Source organism: Mauremys reevesii, linkage group 1, assembly GCF_016161935.1.
Source record: "Mauremys reevesii isolate NIE-2019 linkage group 1, ASM1616193v1, whole genome shotgun sequence".
NCBI lineage: Eukaryota > Metazoa > Chordata > Testudines > Geoemydidae > Mauremys > Mauremys reevesii.
This window is the reverse complement of record NC_052623.1, coordinates 161,887,627-161,905,540: the sequence shown is the minus strand read 5'-3', so window position 1 is coordinate 161,905,540 and position 17,914 is coordinate 161,887,627. Positions and strand designations below refer to the sequence as shown.

Sequence of the window (17,914 nt, the reverse complement as noted above, 5' to 3'; positions counted from 1 at the left end):
CTCCTGGACAAAAACGTGGTGGTGGTAGCCACCTGACCAACTTGTATAATTTAACTACCATGGTTCCACCTAATGTGAATGTACCAAGCTGCACAAACAATTACATTTACATAACTGGCTTTTATCATCAAACCAGAAACTTCCTCCTTATAACACCACAACTGTTACACTTTAACATCTTCACAACTGTTACCTTTTAACATTTCCACAACTCTTTTAACTGTTTACTTCCCTCCAAATTCCCCCCAAACTCTCTAGTATTAATTTCTGTAAACTACCTTTTACCCTTTGCTGCCTTAATCTCAGGATTGTTCAAAAAGGCAGTAAAAACCTTTGATCTCCATGGTCGTCCCTGGACTCTAAAAATTTCAATGGAATCCAGCAGAATTCTATCATGCTTTTTTCCAAAAAACCCCAAACATTTCACATGAATATCTGGAGTACCCTCCATTAAAACTTCAGAAAAACCAAAAGTGGGAGAGAGGGAGATGGGATGGAAAGCAACCAATTAACCCTGTGAAGTTATTTTAAAGTACAGGCTAGGAGGAGAAGAAGAAAAATATATATAGTTAGCTCTGTGCAAAGGTAGGGCTCCTTAAGTTTTTAAACAGTTGGGAACACCCCTCCTGTTTTTTATCATGGCTCTGGGAGAAGAGGGGGAGTTGTTCCCACTCCCCTAGGACCAAGTCCCAGCTCCTGTCTCAAGGTGGTGTGTTAACTCTGCTTTTAATTCCAAACCTTGTTATGCAAAATCATAATTACCACCCCTAACTCTAATTTACAATCCTCTAGTAACCTTCACTGGAGTAGCACCAAACTTGAAAGATTACTGGCAGCTTCCCAGTTCCAAGCTCTGATGCCGCAGAGCGTTTACCTTGTGTCCTCCTTCCCAGCTCTGACACTGCAGAGCCTTGCCTGTGTCCCTGTTCCCTATTCCCATCCCTCTTCCCCCCCCTTAGCAAGCATGATTCCATATTCCCCTTCCACTTCCTGTTTCACCCCAGTTTATATAGTAATATTCTCAGCTATACCGTAACCAATCATTTTACTGAAATTTAATTAACCAATCCGAACACATTGTAACGTAATTCTCTAACTGGTTATATCCCATTACCTTAATTAACGTACACCTAGAAAAATTATACAGCAGACAGAAACAATTAGAGAACCAGACAATAGAAAAGCGGGGGGCCATAAAGATAAAACAGTACAGAAATGAGGGTTTCACAACCATTGATTTCTTGCCAGACAGGATGCTATCAAACTAAGTTTTCTTTAACCATCTTAAGATCTGTTTCTTTAGTTGGTGGTGATGGGCACTATCAGGACAGGATTGTCTTCCTAACAGCCCAATACCACCTTATTTCAATGTGACCGGTTTGGAATGTGAGGATGAGCCAGAGGCTTTAGCCTAGGAACAAGGCCTCAGACTATCCTAGTGAGAGAAGGCCCATACACAGGCAGACTGGTGATTTTGATTCTTTGTTTGATACCTCTATAACTAGCTAAGTGATAAAAATACACCTAGGTTCTTAAAGTATAGGCCTTTACAGCAGTGTTTTCCCAGGAACTGAAATTAGGGGAGGGTGTTGGAATAGTTGGGGGGCTGAGGGCCAACAAGGGTTGAGACCATGAGGGCAAAGGTGGGCTGTATGGCACCATAGTAAAAACTGAAAAATGTTTCATGACCATTTTATTAGATTTAACTCCTGTTTTAAAATCATCCAAAACTTAAAGTTGGCTACTCAAGCCTGTACAAAGCACTACATCTACATTTGCCTTGGTTTCTTGTTGTAATTTTGCACTCTTTGTTGTCGTCTTGTGTGTCCGTTACTTCCAGGCCTTCATGATATGCTCATGATCAGGCAGAAGGTGAGTTCTTTCAGAACACAAAATTCTATTCAATGAGGAAAAACGTATGTTCAACTGTAGCTGGTGTGACTGGGAGTAGCAAGAGATGAATTCCTCCTACTTTTATGCCAGGAAACATTGCACAAAAATTGGATTGAACCACTAGTGATGAGAGAGAAGTTCAAGTAAAATCTTCATTCGTTCATCGTATGATATTCCAGTCTGTGTTCAAAATTCTCCACAGCCTCATTAAGGTCTTCTAAAATTGGCTTTGACAGTGACTGGCTTATAAGGCTTTCTGCAAGTTGATACAGTCCAGAGGCATGGTATTTTGCAGCCTTTTCATATAGGTTGTCAGTATTGGCTTAGGTGATCAGTCTGGCAAACCAAGCTCCTCCACTTTTACTATATAAATCCATGGTATGCCCACATTTTAAATACTGCATGCAGTTCTGGTCACCCCATCTCAAAAAAGATATACTGGAATTGGAAAAGGTTCAGAGAAGGGCAACAAACATGATTAGGGGTATGGAATAGATTCCATATGAGGAGAGATTAAAAAGACTGGGACTTTTCAGCTTGGAAAAGAGATGATTAAGAGGGGATATGATAGAGGCTTATAAAATCTTGACTGGTGTGGAGAAAATGAATGAGGAAGTGTAATTTATCCCTTCACAAGAACTAGGGGTCACCCAGTGAAATTAATAGGCAACAAGTTTAAAACAAACAAAAGTATTTCCTCACATAATGCACAGTCACCCATGGAGATTTTTTTACCAGGGATGTTGTGAAGGCCAAAACTTATAACAGGGTTCAAAAAAGAACTAGATAAGTTTTCATGGAGGTTAGGTCCATCAATTGCTATTAGCCAGGATGGGCAGGGATGCAACATCATTCTCTGAGTGACCCTAGCCTCTGTTTGTCAGAAGCTGGAAGTGGATGACGGGATGGATCACTCGATGATTCCCTGTTCTGTTCATTCCCTCTGAAGCACCTGGAATAGTTACTGTCAGACAGGATACTGGGATAGATGGACCATTGGTCTGACACAATATGGCCATTCTTACATAAAAATAATTATAATAAATAAAGTTTAGTACAGAAACTCCCCAAGATAATAACCTCTTGAGATAGCGATGATGTGAGATAATGACCTTGGCAAATGTATTTTAAAAATCTTGGCCTATTAGGAAATGTATTTATATAAGTTTCGCAGTCACAAATCTAATATTCTGTAGTGAAGTCACTAAAACATAGTCTAGTGCTCTGGCTGCTGTTGTTTGTCATGCCACTGTTCACTCTTCTGCTCCGTCCTCAACGGCCCTGCACTGTCACCTTCTGTTGCCACCTGCCACTGTGACCTCTGTGAATCGGTCTCTCGAGGTTCCACCTGGCTCTCAGTGATTCCAGCTCTCAGTGGGGGAACATCACTGCTAGTGCAGGCTGAGCTGTCTCTTCCACAGAAATGCTGTCCCACAGCAGGTCTAAGCACTTAAGCCTGATTCTCAGTGATTTCAGCTCTAGACTTCATAAGTGACCACTAATCAGCTCTCTCTGTAAACAGGAGAGAGGGGCAGGTCAAACAGTGCCTGTGACTCTTAGGCAGAGCCCACACCACCAAGCGAAACACATGTGTCCCACCCTCTCTCTCTCTCTTCACTAGGATATGGCATCCAAACCACCCGTTTAGGGAGTGCAGTTCAGCTGAGGATGACCAGTGCTTAATTTGTAACGAAAGAGGTGCCCATGTTCAAGCAAGTTTATTACTTTCATAACTGATGTGACAAGCCCAGATGTCCAGGGCTATGAACTGCCAAGCCTAGAGGTGCCAGGGTTCAGCCCTGCAAGCCCTAGCACAAATTAAGCACTTAGGGAGACCCCCTCATTCAGTCAGGCTAAGTACAGTTCTGCTGCCCTTTACTCATACAATAAGGATAACAACATTTCATGACCCTCACAGTTAATACTTAAGTGGTTTGTAACCCAACACCAGCCACAACTGATCACTTGGGTAGCACAGCTCTGTCTGCTGGATACCAAGGCAGAGTAGGTGTGTTCATATAAATTCAGTCTGGTCCGGAAGCCTTTCCACCTACCCTTGGCTCATCACTAGCTGTCAGGGGAGAGCTCATTCAGACCTTGTTTATAAATAATAATTTGAAAGTATTAGGTTGGCCAATATAGCCAAAACAAATGTGCTGACATTGTCATAAATAACAGCTGTATGAGGAAGCTAGTCTTTGTTCATGCTGTTCAAATCTATTATGCTTTCTCAGGTACAAGTGTTTTCTCATATATTGTATATGCTTTTAAAGTGTGTATTCATGTTTCAATTTCAATTCAAATTTCCAACCATCGACTAAATTGGCAACACTGCATGTAACTGTGGGGGGAGGGGTGGTGAGAGGGGGGTCTAGGGAAATCCCTGCTTTACAGGCAGGCTTGAATATCTATATTCTAACATACCCTATACCTTCTCCCACTGTGATCACTGAGGGCACTACACGGAACTATGGCTACAAAGATTGCCAGTGTAGGTGGGGCCTAATTTAAGGCTGTGAGTTTGTGGTAATTTCTAGTGACTCTAGTGTTGAGTTAAAAGGAATCATTTTAAACTGTTGGACCCCAAGTCATTTTATTTTAAAAACTACCAAAAATACTTAGTTCAGTTAAATGAAAAGTGGTAGGCCAGCTCTTCCCAGCTGTTTTCTCTTACTGTTGACTCAGAGAAGATCAAAATTAAAACATACAGTTATTGATACAGGCTATTCCTGAGACAGTCTCAGGAATGTCAATTCCCCTAGTTAGTCACAGGAGTTCTTTTATATACATTAGGGGAGACATTATCATCAAAACCAAGCAAAATAATCACAATTATTAACCAATGCTATTTTATGAAACAAAACAACACAAATAAGCTGGCTTTTTCCGCTACAATCTCTTCTATATATGTCTCTGTGGAAAGCTAACAGACATTACACTCTAAGAATGGACTGCCTCCTTGGCATTCTTCATTTGGCAAGTTAAGACCAAAGTTACTGTTTCCCAATATTATTGTGAATTCAATTTTAGTATCTTATTAGATTCATGTATGGGTAAAACAACTTGTGTAAGGGCAAGAAGATCTTGTTACTTGTTAATAAATAATCAGACTGTTCATAATTGGGCAAAATAAATATTAACTAAAGTAAATATTTAAATTAGTTATTTAGAAGTAGCCATTTAAGGATTTGTCTTGAAGGGTCAATTACAAAGATTCAGAATTTTTAAATCCCACTATTTCTCTTTTTAACAAGATATATTCCAGGAGACGGACTAAACGGTCTAATCACTTCGTGATTAACAAGAGGAACTGTTAGTATTTTAAGTTACAGTAGCATTTCAGTATCCCAGTAAAATCATGATATGAGTTTAAATCTAATCCCTTTGCAGTGTCTTCTTAGGGCTGGTCTACACTACGGGAGGAAATTGATCTAAGATACGCAACTTCAGCTACGTGAATAACGTAGCTGAAGTCGAAGTATCTTAGATCGAATTACCTACCGTCCTCACGGCGCGGGATCGACGTCCGCGGCTCCCCATGTCGACTCCGCTACCGCCATTTGGGTTGGTGGAGTTCCGGAGTCGACAGGAGCTCATTCGGGGATCGATATATCGTGTCTAGATGAGACGTGATATATGGATCCCCGAGAAATCGATTGCTACCCGCCGTATCGGCGGGTAGTGAAGACGTACCCTATGTTAACTTTCTATTGTCAATCCATGTTGAAGTTTTGGAGTGACTTTCCTTGGGTAAATTTCTTCTCTCCCCTCCTCCCCGCCAATCTGTCTGTGGCATATTGCTTGTAAAGATGGACAGGAATTGAGAGTGTTTGCTGCCTAAGCAGGGTAGTAGAGGGTATATGTGTGAGGGGTGCTTGCTTCAGAGTTATATATAAAATACCATTTTTCTCTTATTTCCATGAAATTAGGAAAATGCACCTTTCAGGCTTGTTTAGATTCAAAGCTAGTTGCTGTTGCTTTTTCATTGGCATCATGCCTTTGGGGATGGCTGAGGTGATACCTTCAGCTCCTGAATATGCAGTCTGCCTAATGAATATGGAATCTTTCTTTAATTACCTTTTGTTCTTGTGGTGGGAAAACATCAGATAGAATTAATACTAACGTTAAATGTTTTCTTTTGATTTAGTCAGTTCTCTAAGATATCCCTTCAGTTCCTTCAGTGTTTAATAGGAGTTGAAAATCTATTTCAAATGAGTCCAAACACTTCTGTTTTTTCTATACAAGTCAGCTCTTAAAATCTTTTTTTAAATTACATTCTTATAAAATCTTGAAGTTTAAATGGTCACAAAAGACCTGCCCCAGCCCTGTCTTTTGTTTTGTTTTTTTTGTTTGTACCAATCTTTGGTGAGGTTGTTTTTGTCCTCATGAGTTAGGTGAGGGGTTGATTAAGCATTACCAGATCCTAATTTCCCAATTAATATTCTTATATGAGTAACCTGTTATAGAATCAAATGACCTTGCTATATTTGTACATAAAGCATTTACTGTTTACATAGCAATCATATTATTAGGAGCTTTGCATTTAGCGAACATATTTGCAAGTATGCATTTCACAAAGGTTTTTGCTATTTCAATGTTTAAGAAACAAACAAAAGGGTTTAAAACACTTCCAACTAGGCACCTTTCCAACAGGCTCTTCTGCATGAAGTTTTTTAAGTTAATTATAAATTTCATTTCAGCTAGGATATTTCTAGACTTTTTTGTGTTGATTTATTTAGACCGATTATTCTGATAACATACCCTACATTCTTTTCACAATCAGATCTCTGCCTAAAATATGAATGCTTGACATGGTTTGCCTTCTTGAAATAAGGATTACCTTTGTATCAAACTCGTATCTTATACAAAGAAGATGTGTCCTATTCTTTGATAAGACAAGCTAATAAGTTTGGTTTTTGTTTTTGATCAGACGGCTTCTAGTTTTAGAATCTACCATTTGCAATATAGTTACAATTTGTATCGTAATTACAGGCTCTGATAAAATATTATGCATAAAACACAAAAACTAACTTTATATACATCCTGCAAAGCATTGTATAAAGGAGAATAATACACAATGTTAAAGCAAAATTGAAGTTATAAAGCTGGCTTCCAGAGTCTGTATAAACATATTTGGAGGTAATAAATATTTTATGACTCTAAAGCCATGTTCATCTTCCCTGATATTTACTTGTCCTTGGGAGATAAGGTAGAAGCCTTTTAAAATTGCTTTGGTCAGCTTCAATATTTCATATAATTAAACAAAAATGTATGCATGTGAGGTACTTTTCTCCAAGTACCATACATATGAAAGTAATGATAAATATACCATAAGCTTCAGTAAAGGCACTTGCAAGTTTAATGACCTAGTATGAAAGATAATGTAAATATCATTTTTGCATCTGTATTGAGACCTCTCCTCTATAGTAGTATCAAAGCAGGTCCCAGTGGCATTCTGCTTATAATCCGTTTATTCTTGTAAATGCTGAGCAGAATGCCAATGCTTTAGTTCCAAAATCCTCCCTAAAGGATAGAAATTTTAATTTGTATTTGACAAGAATGAGGGGCGGGGGGATTTTTAAGTTTTTTTTTTTTCATAATTTTCATGGTGCATTTGTGTGTTTAAATACTTTATTTTAATATATATAATCTTGTGTTCTGTGAGTTCAACGAAAGTTTGTATATGTTATCTATGTCCACTAAGGACCTCCAGTTAATTAAATAAATCAATGCAAGATTTTGAGAAGTGCTACTGAGATTAAAATTCTATTCCTTGAGCACCCTTGTTAACAAGGGACAGTTATTGGCCTACAACATGCAGACATGCATTGCTGAACATGTTGGGAAAACTTGGCTATTGTCCTTGTGTATGCAGGTCATACAGAGTAACTTTTTTCTAACATGAGGCTGGGCATTTGCACTGAAGAGCAGGAACAAGCTCTGATTAGAACATCAAAATTTTAAAGAAATAGAATGTGGCTTACCCAGGGCATTTTTTTTTCAATATAATTACCTCGTGTTTTCAAAATCCACTATCTTAAAATAATTGCTAGCAGTCTAATGCTCATGAGCAACCCTACAAACCAGGGAGTTTATGTACACAGTAGAATGTGGCAGAGATTTAGGGCTTTGATTCTGGAGATGTTTAAACATATGCTTATCTTTAACTTTGAAACCAGCAGGACTCCTCATATGCGTGGATTTTAAGCGTGTGTATGTTTGGAGAATCAAGGTCTTTGAGAAGCTAGAAAGAGGACTCAACTCACAAAGACTTTTATGTTTTGAAAAATGAGGGGGTTTTTAAACTTCAAAAGAGCATCTAAAAATAAAATAAATGTTTGGCTGGAAATTATCTGGAGTACATGTAGGGAACCCATGACTGTCAGCAGAGGCATCTTACAGCAAACCACATCTTTTTAAAAAAATTAGTATCTTTTAAAAAATTTGGTACAAGGAGGAATTAAATGAAGTTGCTAAACTTCACACTGCTTTAAAATAAACAAGGAATAGCTCGTGTTCAGCAATGAAGCATATTCATATATCATGAATAGGATAGATCTAGACACTGAGAATAAGTATCAGTCTGAAAAATGACACCACAAGAAATGACGTGTGTGGGTGCGGGGGGAGAGAAATGTTAATGTTCAGGCAACTGAAGGAATAGGCAGAAGGGAAAGCACAGTAACAAATACTGGATATTTTGTTACCATGATTGGCTGATTATTATTATTATTTAAACTGTAATAGCCTTTTATTATTATCAGAATGATTTTATTTATATAAGTAAAATAGGCATTTCCCATATTTCTTTTCTAAATGACTGTTTATCAATCCCACAGTCCGATGTTCATATTTCTATTGCCAGTCTGGCTTAGCAAGTTTCAGTAGCTCATTTTTGGTATTTTAAAAAAAATGCTAATCTAAACTACAAAAAGCACAATCCATGTAGCAGGGCAGATTGACTAGTCCATAGAACGCTCATCACCTTGTAACAACAAAGGAGAGAGACTAGTGCTTTGTAGGGAAAGGAAGGAACTTTAGCCCAAGTCCTATAATGTGCTCCACAGGGGCAGATCTATACATTGGACAGAGCCTTACTGTTTTCAATGGGGCCCTGTCCAGGTGTAAGAGTCCACAATTGTAGGAAAGGGGCCATGATTAGGGTAATACTTACAAAGTGAAATCCTGGCCCTATTGATGTCAGTGGAATGTACGAAGGGTGAGAAAATACTGTGGAAATACTATAGAGGAACTTGTTTCTGAGTTCTCTTCTGTTTCACTGCAACAGAACCTTAATTTGTGTTTTTATCATCTGCTAATAAACAAACAGTAGTAGCTCAGTAACGAGCTAGAAGTAGGGTTACCAGGTGTCCAATTTTCGACCAGAACGCCCAGTTGAAAAGGGATCCTGGCAGCTCCAGTCAGCACTGCTGACCAGGCCATTAAAAGTTCGGTCGGCGACATAATGGGGCTAAGGCAGGCTCCCTGCTTGCCGTGGCTCTGGGAAGTGGCCAGCATTTCCCTTCAGCTCCTAGGCAGAGGCATGGCCTGAGTGCTGGCTCTGCAGCTCCCATTGGCCAGGAACCACAGCCAATGAGATCTGCGAGGGCAGTGCCTGTGGACAGGGGCAGTACACAGAGTCGCCAGGCTGCCCCTCCACCTAGGAGCCAGAGGGAAATGCCAGCCACTTCCAGGAGCTGCCTGAACCCTCTCCTGCCCCCCAACCCCCTGCCCCAGCCATGAGCTCCCTCCCAGAACCCGCATCCCCTCCTGCACTCCAAACCCCTCAGCCACAGCTCCACCCCAGAGCCCGCACCCCCAGCTGGAATCCTGAACCCCTAATTTCTGGCCCTACTCTGGAGCCCCTTCCCCCTCCCGCACCAACTTCCTGCCCAGCCTGGTGAAAATGAGCGCAGGGGAGGGAGAGTGAGTGAGTGACGGAGGGAGGGGGGATGGAATGAGCAGGGGTGGGATGGAGGCAGGGCAGAGGTATTCGGTTTTCTGCAATCGGATCATGGGCAACCCCAACTAGAAGTGCTGGGGGGAGGTCTCTTGTGTTAAGCCAGTATTCAGTATATGCTCTGTAGAATATTTTGTAAAATCACTAAAATCATTTTTGCAGTTGTCTGTGTGTTTGTTGTGCTATCCTTGACGTTTTTGTTTGCTTACTCACTGACTTGCAAAATTTGTTCATCTGCCTATCTCTCAACAGCCTAACCAAACAATGTGACACACTGGTAAAATGTGTGGCACCACCTGTGTAACAAAATAGGTTGAGAAATGATTAACTTCAAGTTTCCATGTCTGCATTTTGTCTTGTACGCCTTTTTTCTTTTTCACGTGGATTACCAGTCCTCTCACCCTAGCTTCATTTTTAAACTTTCCTTCAGTTTAGATGTCTTTCTTTCCCTCTGCCCCTCCACTGTCACTCCCACCCGATCAGCCTGGGGACTCTCACAGTTTACTTTCCTGAAACTGCATGCTGCTCCCTTCTCCCTTTGATAGCCATTATAAAAGAGCTTTCGCTGTTGGGGGATGGCTATTTACATGGAGACAACATTAGCCAGTGTTGCAGAATTACTGGGTAGAGCCTGGTGGGCCACTTATTCAGAGTCAGAGCAGCTGTATACAGCCAGTCAGAAACAACTGAGAACCATTCTATGGGTTCTTCTGCAGGGTATAACAGAATAATTTATGATTGTGTAACTGCAATCTGGGAACTGCCCAGAAATGATGGCAAACCTGGGAATTCTTTGTCACCTGTGGAGTTCCACAACAGGATCTCAGTCATTTGTAGAAATTAGCAAAGCTGGACAGTACTTTGTTTCAGGCTCACTTGAAAAGCATTAGCTGTAAATGTATACTCTACTTTACTTTATGTGCAAAAAAAGTGGGGACATGTTTCTGATTGCTGTGCACAACACTAGGATCCTATATTATGCCTAGGCATTCTTCCAAATATTCCTCTAATACATTTTATTTATTTTAAATTCAAGTGAATCTTCAAAAGGAACAGGTGAAAAAAAACTATAGTGAAGCTCAGTCTTTTGAGAAATCTGTCTGTAAATGTTATAATCTCATTCCAGATAATAAAATAATACTGTAACTGTTTTTAAAAAAGCTAATATTTCAGAATTATAAAATGATTAACTTTCAGAAATGAAATTGTAAAAGAACCCAACTAGCAAAATCAGTGCCAATAAATCACACAACTATGGGCAAACATAATATATAGTAGTTAGATTGCATTTTCTGTCTTGTTTGGTTGCAAGCAATTCTTACCAGATGGGCTGATAATGTAATTAGGAATCATTGTGTTAAATGAGGCAGTATTTAAATTGGCTGCTAATTTTCCTATCTATTAACCAGCTTTAAAAAAAAAAAAGTGTTATCTCAACGATTTCTGGCTGCTAATCACCAACTACAAACCTAATTGTTTTCCCTCTTTTAATGTATTGTTTAGCAAATTACTTCTGGTAAGGTTGATTACGGATGTGTAAAACAAAATAAGAGATGAATTAATGCTACATGTTTGGGTTTTTTCAACTATGGTAGGTTTTCAGTGTCTCATGAGATTTGCATGTGTCAGACTGCACTGCTTTACTAACTAAGCTTCTCACTTGTGCAAGCGTTGGAGTTTCTATACATATTAAGGGAATAGTCCCTAAAGGTGGGCAGCAGCCCCTTGAATAGCTTATTGTATGGGCACACTCCAGCAAGAGAGTCGGACTATAAATCTTATTTGAAGCAGGAGAAGTAGGGAGCATGAAAGCAAGGGAGGCCAAGTTTTGAGCAGCGTGAGACTGTAACGACTCCCCTGAATGCGTCTTTATATCTTCATTGGGGGTGTGTGGGGTGGGGTGGTATGTTCTTAAATTGAGGTGAAATCCTAGTGAAGACCAGAGTTCATAGTTTTTCCCATAATTTAGCAGGTCAAGTTAAGTGTTTTAACTCAAGCTACTAACTCAGGTGAAAACTACAAAATGTCTTCTCTTCACTAGGATTTCACCTTGAGGTAAAAATTTACCTACCGAGTCCCTGTCCCCCCCCCCCCAAATCACCATCTCAGTAAAGATAAGGCCCACAAGAAATTGAACGTGTGACCTTTCGATCTAAAAGTATAAACCTCTGCTGCTGCAGCTAAAAGGATCAGGTCCACTAGTTTGGAGGCAGTAGTGGACTCAAAACAAACAAAAAAACCCGATTTGCGTGGTCCAGTCTTCAGAGTCAAAGATCAGCTATGGTTTAATGTGGATTATACAACAAATAGCATCAAAAGCAGCAGAGTGGTCTATGAGAATGGAGTGCAGGTCCTGGGACTTGACCAGGAAAAGGTTGTGTTAAATGTTGGCAATGGTGGGAGCAGTTTCAGTGAAGTGAGGGGTGCCATGTGGTAGAAAGTAGGGAATGGCCAGCTGACTCCCATCAAAAACCAGCAAGAGATCACTAATAACTCTGACCAGTGTGGTCTCAACTCTAAAAGAAGGCCAGGATTCAAGCAGGTAACAGCTCTATGGGAGGGTTCAAGTGCATGTAAATTTGAATGATCACTGCCTTCTCATTTGCCTTTTCAAGAAAATACGAAATGTTGAGACTCTCAGTGATTGGCAGGAGATGGTTTCCTGATGGGGTGGCTGATGACTGCATGTTTTGAATATTTAACTCCCACCCTTAGGCATTATCAATACTTCACATAACTATCAATAATGATACTATAGCAACACCACTTGTTCTAGCAAATAAGTGGAACAGGGATCAGAACCAGAGATGACTGAGGTGTTGCCAAATGGAAAAAGAAAACAAATCAATAGTCAAATGTTTTGTAGCTTTAAAATTGATATTAATCAATGGAGAGGTTTAAAAACAAAAAAAATCTCTAAAGGCACTCTGGTAAGTCTGTCTCAGCCCTGGTCGAGCTCCCTAGAAAGCTCACCCAGCTGCTGGTTTTAGGCCCACATGCTGGGCCTTTCTGCCTGTAAGCTCCCCTTGGTCACTGGGTAAACCTGGCATTTCTGGCACACTCCCTGTCTGGTACCCCTTTTGGAAGTGGGAGTCCGTAGCCTAACTGCCTGGGCCCCCAGGACCAGTGCCAGTACTTTATGCGTACCTGTTTCCAAGAGGTCCCTCTCATGGGCATTTCTGGTTCACTGTTTAATCATTCTGGGACACTTTATAGTTAAAGGAAATAGACACAGACTTTGCAAAAGAGGTTTTTTTTTTTTAAATCACTGTTTTTACTTCACACAGCACAAGAGAGAGAGCTCTAGGTAAAATATAAACACTGTAGGCCATTCCCTGACCCAGTTTCCTCAGCACTCTTGAGTGTTCTTTGGAATTTGGGTCAGTATTCTTTCAGGGTTCCAAGTCCCCTGTGTTGTACTGTACTCCTCCAGCTCATGGCTTCTCCTCCGAAACATATGGAGTCTTTCTCTCTGACTCCTGCAGTCAATGTCCTTTGGCTCCATTTGATCAAAGAGGTTGCCTCTTACTCAGGCAACCTGCCCCATTGAGTCCCTCTGTGAGTACTTCCTCAATATCTCCGCCTTTGTGTGCTAGTGTGGATAACTGGCTTTTTTGTTGACCTTGTGGGGGAATTCCATCATCTCTTCCTGCAGACAAGCTGGGTCGAACTGGTTTTTGTAGGCGTTAGCCATCCCATTGTTCAAAGGTTCTCCCATTTGAATGGGAGCTATTCAGGTTAATGACTTGGGATTGTCCCAGGTCTGGGAGACATATGACACCAGCTCTGATAGCAGATGGTTGATTCCACATATGCTGAAACACAATAAAAGACACAGCAATTTCATAAAATGAGCCAGAATTCATAAGTGGTGAATAGCTTCCCCAAATCATTGCATCCTTGTTTTTAAATGGAAGTAGAGCACTATACAGAAAACTCTGCTCGATGCTGGATCAAAACCAAATACTGGAAGATTTGAGGAACCCTTTAAATGATGTATTGGCAGGGAGTTTGACTCCCCAATAGACGTGCGTGGGTTTAATATCTTGGCCATTTCAGAATAGATATAGATTATGCCATATATATATGTCCAGCGTTCCCACCTCCTCACTGTCATAACATGTTTAGCATATGGGATTTTAAATAAATTTATGGTTTGGTTTTGTTTCTGTTCACTAGCACAGCTTGATGATATTTTAGATTAGTGTCTTCAGCAAAAGAGCTGCAAAGAATAGTGTGTAAAATGTCATGTTCAAATTTGGCATAGCAAAGATAAATGTCACTACCTTGTCTGCTTTTTGGGTTAGATGCTCTTAGTGTAATCCTCATAGTGGTCAACCCAACATTCATCGAATTAGTGGTGAATTAGCAACTGTGCCAATGGGCACGTGGGGCCCCGGCCAATTGGAGGGCTCCAGAAAAGTGGGCATCCCCATTCCCCAGAAGGAGTGCTGGGCAGGTGGAGTGGGGCAAGCCCCCATTACCCGGCAGACGTGCTGGGAGGAGGGACTGCAGATGGGAGGGATGGGGAGGGGCCGCCAGTTGCTCTGGCCCCAGGACACACAAAACCTTAATCCACCTCTGCATAGGATTTAAATCCAACAACATAATACTCAAGTGTCCCTATAGATTTTCATTGCATGTCCTACAGTTCTATTAAAGGTGACCTACAAAGGAAAAAGTAACTTGTACCTTTATTTTTATAATATATATTATTTAAAGTTAGAAACAGCAATTTAAAAAAAAAACCTTTCAGGCTTTCCTTTATGCATCAAATAGGAGCAAAGAAGCATGTCTGGTGTGTGTTTTTTTTGTTTTTGATTTTAAATAATGCTTTGCACTTAAGCAGTCTTGCAAACAAAAAAGATTAAGTTGGTATCTCTGTTCAGTTGTGTTGCTATGCTCTTGGATTTCTCAATAACTTCCTCTGACACTTCATGACAAAACCTTTGTATACCCGTGCATAAGTAACAATGATAGCTGCTTCTGTTATATTGGCAATGTACAGCACAATGTAAAGTAGGCTTTGGTACTGGCAATGCAGAAAGTGTTTCCTTCATGATGAGTTGTGAAGGAGCTGAAAGGAATTGCAGACCTAAAAGAGGAAAACTCAGTAATTTACACACCCCTGCCAAAATGTTCCACTACTCACTGGATCTATTGTGAAAACTACAATATATGTGTGTTTGTATTAGCTGTCTGTGTCTAGTTATGCATAAACATATACATACAGAATGTCAGTTTGAATAGCAATTTGTCATGTGAATGCTGGTTATACTAGAGTGGGCTTGCAACTTTTTTTTGTGTTCTACTGTTCTTTGTATTTTATGGTTTTTTTTTTCTTTGTTTAAGAACCAGACAGAGTGAATCCTGTATTGCTCAGTGAAGTGGGCAGTAAAATTGACTTTATTCAGGGATTCATGAATTGTGTGGTGCTGCCTTTCTGTGGTTTTAAAGTATCTTTCATATATGAGCTATTAGATTTTGATTTTTAAATTAAACTCCTCCATGTATGGTGCCATGTATTTTACGGATGTCAAGGCTGAACACATACATGTATAATATTACTTCACTCAAGGATCACAAATTGCTTTAGAAACACTAATTAATTTGAAGTCTTGCATCTAGAGGTGGACATAATTTTTCAACTGAAATGTTGTTGTTTTTCCAGCAAAAAAAGCAAATTTGGTAACACCAAAATGTTTTGTGAATTTGTCTGTTACACCAAATTATTTCAGTTAAAAAAAAAAACTTTTTAAAATTTTATTTCTACACACTTGAAATGAAATGTTTCAATTGTTTTATTTCAGATTACTCTTCTGTTTTAGTGTAAATTTGTTTATTATAAATTAAATGTAAAAATGCTTGGAATCAAAATGAAGTGTTTCATTTCAGGTTGAACAAAATGTTTTGTTTCAAAATAAATTTATTTTTTCAATTTTGGGGGGAATTGCCAGTGAACCAATCCATTATTTGCCCAGCTCTCTATGCAGACCCTCTCTGAGGTAATATTTGTTGTTTCTAACAGGCTTAGTCACTGTAGCCTTTTCTTTCTGAAAGAATACTCATTTCTACTGTACAGAAAAATAGAATAAAATTGTTATTCTCTGTAGATAAATTGTAAGACATTATTCCAAGCTATTCTTAAATGAAAGATACAGTTTGTCAGCTCATTATTTTATTGCCAGTTATATATAGTGTTTTTTCTTAAAGCCTCAGCTCCTGGAATCAAGTGAGGATGAGTATTTCAGCTTTTGTTTTTTAGGGAAAAAGTAAGTTTCTAGCTCTTAGAGTTGCAGAGTAAAGCTTGAAAACATGATCTAAATGTACCCCAAAGTCTGAGAAACCAGAAGACAAGTAAAAAGTACCCAAAAGCTATTATTTTAACTTACTAGTAATTTTTGAATGCTTTCGGCATTGGTAGCAATGAGGATAAGCTATTCTGTCAACAAGTGAGCAGTTCAGAACATTGTGCCATAGACTGATGGTCAATTATTTTATCTCTACTTATCTGTTCAATCCCATATCATTTATTAACTAGGTAAAGTTACCCAAGAAAGTGAGAATGGAAATGTTGGGGTTTTTTTTGTTTTGTTTTGTTTTTAAATCTGCTTCTTGGAATTGCTGATAACTGCCCAATAAAAGTTACCTGAGATGCTGTGACAAAGTGGGGCTGTTCTTAATGTTTTCTCTGAATACTGTGTGGGTGCCTCAGTTTGAGCGAAGTGGGGGTGCGTGCAGAACCGTTTGGCTTCCCCAGGACCCCACCTGGGCAGACTCGCTGTGGGAAGTGCACGGCGGGGCATATGCTGAATGCTCCAAGGACAGACCTAGGAGGTGAAACCGTGTGAGCTTCTTGCCCTGAAGACAGTCTGCTCCAAGGCAGAGGAGGCTCCCCAAAGTCCTGACTGGCTTTGTGGGAAGCAGTTCCAGAGCATCGCCCGGGGACTCTGTGACAGATGCACTCCCAATGCAAGTTTGAAAGTGACAAATCATAAGGTCATCTAATGATCAGGGGCGGCTCCAGGCACCAGCACGCCAAGCGTGTGCCTGGGGCAGCAAGCTCTGCCAGTCGCCACGAGGGCGGCAGGCAGGTTGCCTTCGGCGGCATGCCTGCGGAGGGTCCGCTGGTCCCGCGGCTTCAGCGGACCTCCCGCAGGTGTGCCGCCGAATCCGCGGGACTGGGGACCTCCCGCAGGCGTGCCGCCGAATCCGCGGGACTGGGGACCTCCCACAGGCAAGGCACCGAAGGCAGCCTGACTGCCGTGCCTGGGGCGGCAAAATATCTAGAGCCGCCCCTCCTGCTGCTGCTGATGATGATGATGATCTTGAAAGGTTAAATGGAGAATTTCTGATTTTTTGGAGCATTTCTACTCAATGCTGCTAAAATGATCATTTCAGGATGAACTGTGAACTAAAATATCTTCACCCAAACTCTACCTTTTATTTTTAATCTGTGTTATAATGCTCCTGCTTCCCCCATATTTTATCCTTGTTTCTCCACTTCCTCTTCCACTTCTAACCTGACTTTTCCTTCCCATTCTCAGATCTCTCCCTGCTGCTAGTGCTATAGATATTTGAAATCTGTGTTTTACTTACCTCAACTTTCAGTTAGAGGAAACATTTCATCTCTTCTTAGTTCTGCTACCAGTGAGCCCTGAGGCAAAAACTCCATAAGTTCTAACATATCTAATATTTTAATTGCGCTACATTGGGAATCCCTCTTCCCCCAACTACCCTCTCTATTTACATTGATTATACAATGGCCATATTTTCAAGCCCAGGTTATTAACATATGCCTTTGATCCCTACAGCCCCAATCCTGACAACACATATACATGTTGTTAACTTTAAGTATGCATATAGTTCCATTGACTACTTGTGTGTCTTAAGTTAAATGTGTCTCAAGACCTTGCATAGTGACAGGTTTCAGAGTAGCAGCCGTGTTAGTCTGTATCCGCAAAAAGAACAAGAGTACTTGTGGTACCTTAGAGACTAACAAATTTATTTGAGCATAAGTATTTTACTGTAGTGGGCTAATTTGATGAAAGATCACAAGAA

At 40.2% G+C, this 17,914-nt stretch overlaps 1 protein-coding gene across 1 annotated transcript in view; it reads left to right on the top strand.

Moving 5' to 3' along the window:
• BACE2 (beta-secretase 2) overlaps nt 1-17,914 on the top strand; it is a 72,007-nt gene that overhangs the window by 16,397 nt on the left and 37,696 nt on the right. The gene's annotated exons all lie outside the window — the stretch shown is intronic.